Raw genomic sequence first — 2,016 nt, 5'->3', positions numbered from 1 at the left:
TTAGAGTTGTAGTTAAGTGGTAGGATTGGTTAAATATGCAAGGAAGTCCTTGGTTGTAAAGGATGGAGCAATGTTGACAAAAACGCCCTTGATAGGTATATCGGGTAAACAACCTTAAATGTCTATTGGAAACAAGCTAATTGATTAGTGTAATGTTTTGGTCAAGTATGAAAGCGAAATATAGGGTTTGTATGTCATAGTCCACTTAAAGCGCAAATACCCATAACGGGTCAAAAATAAGCTTTTGAGTGAAAATGGGTTAAAAGGATGCAAGACGTCCGAGAACTTAATCTTTTATGATAAGCGCCAATGAAATTATTAAAGTTCATATGAGATTGAGGTCAAATAAATAGATTATGTTGATAAATGCACGAACGGGTCGAATCATTAGAAAATGATATTGTGTCGAATGCATGTAAGATAAGAATTTCCTTAATCCGGAGGTAAGATTTTAAGTTCATATGATAGAATGTGAATTTACAAGCATGTAGGAAGAAACGAGAGGTCAAACGGGTAAACGGTTCAAAAGTTACGCGCGTTTTAGTGCGTTCGGACGACGAAACGAATCTGCAGAAAACAACAAAAACTAGAGGGCGTCGCCGACGGGTGGGGGGCCGTCGCCGACGGGCAAGGGAAAATCAGTTTTTGTGCTGACGGGTTAATTACCTGTCTACGGATTTTTGGGCTACGGGTAAATGCAAGGCCCGTCTCCGACGGCCCTAGGGGCGTCGGCGACGGTCTCCCCAAGTCTCAAAAGCTAAATTCTTGTTATTTAAGTTGATTTATGTGTCGTAGGCTTCGGTTTGTTATCCGTGAACTACGACGGACTTTCCAAACATGATTTTTTTATGGTTCCTTAGATGTTTATGGGCTTTAAACCTAAGTCTAAGACCCTTGTAAATATTGTATGTAAAGATGTAGGAAAGGTATGTATGTATGTGGTTGTGCATGTATGTATGTGTAAAGACATGTATGCGTGTATGCACGTATGTAAGGTCGTAAGAAAGGTATGTATGTATGTAGAGGAGTATATATGCATGTAAGATGGTACGTGTGCATGATTTAAATACGTAGAGTTTTAACGTTACTAATTATGCGTTGAGGTTGGTATGTAATGCATGAATGAGAATGTCGGATTCTTACGAAATTTAAGCTCTACCTGAAATAAGAGGATGAGTAAGGATAGTTGGATGAACTAATGTTAAATTTTCGAACGTTATTCAATATTTTATTATATGAGATTAATGTTATATGATGTTGTCGTTGACTAATGACTAAGTTGTATGTGATGCCCACAGGTGCCACACGGACTTCTTCTGCTACTTAGAAAGTGAAGCGGACGTAGATCGAGTCAAGAGCAAGGATTGCACGGATAGATCGGTCATATAATTGAAGTGTATAACGTCTAGAAATGTAAATTTTAGTATAAATGTTGTGAATTCTTTTATAGAACGTTTAACATTTTTAGCATTTGGAACCTTCGCGAAAGTAATGTCGTTAATAAGGAAAGAAATTTTAAAGCCCTTTTCCGCTGTGTCATTTTTAAGGTAAAACGTGTTAGGGCGTAACAACATGTCCCAAGGATCCTTTCCCATTACCCCACATTGACTCCATGGTGGATGCTACTGCGGGTCATGAGTTGTTGACTTTTATGGATGCTTGATCTGGATTTCAACAAATTCAGATGGAACCATCTGATCAAGAGGATACAACCTTTATGACCCCAACTTGTATATATTGTTATATTGCTATGCCATTTGGACTAAGAAATGCAGGTGCTACTTATCAAAGGCTAGTCAATATGATGTTTAAGGAACAAATTGGACACACCATGGAGGTCTATATAGATGACATGGTGGTTAAGTCCAAGAAAGCTGAGGATCACCTTAGAGACTTGGAGGAAGCATTCAATATCCTTGATAAATTTAATATGAAACTAAATCCTTCCAAGTGTCACTTTGGTGTTAAAGCAGGAAAATTCCTAGGCTATATGGTGACAAAAAGAGGCATTGAGGC

General features: G+C 38.2%; 1 long non-coding RNA gene across 1 annotated transcript; it reads left to right on the top strand.

Moving 5' to 3' along the window:
• The first annotated feature begins 1,132 nt into the window (after positions 1-1,132).
• On the top strand, positions 1,133-1,522 carry LOC118487265. Its single transcript, XR_004881077.1, has 2 exons — positions 1,133-1,176; positions 1,299-1,522. It is a non-coding gene; the product is annotated as an uncharacterized LOC118487265 (long non-coding RNA).
• Positions 1,523-2,016: the final 494 nt, after the last annotated feature.

Source organism: Helianthus annuus, chromosome 15 (genome assembly GCF_002127325.2).
Source record: "Helianthus annuus cultivar XRQ/B chromosome 15, HanXRQr2.0-SUNRISE, whole genome shotgun sequence".
Classification (NCBI taxonomy): Eukaryota; Viridiplantae; Streptophyta; class Magnoliopsida; order Asterales; family Asteraceae; genus Helianthus; species Helianthus annuus.
The sequence above is the reverse complement of the archived record's forward strand: the minus strand, read 5'-3'. Positions and strand labels throughout refer to the sequence as shown.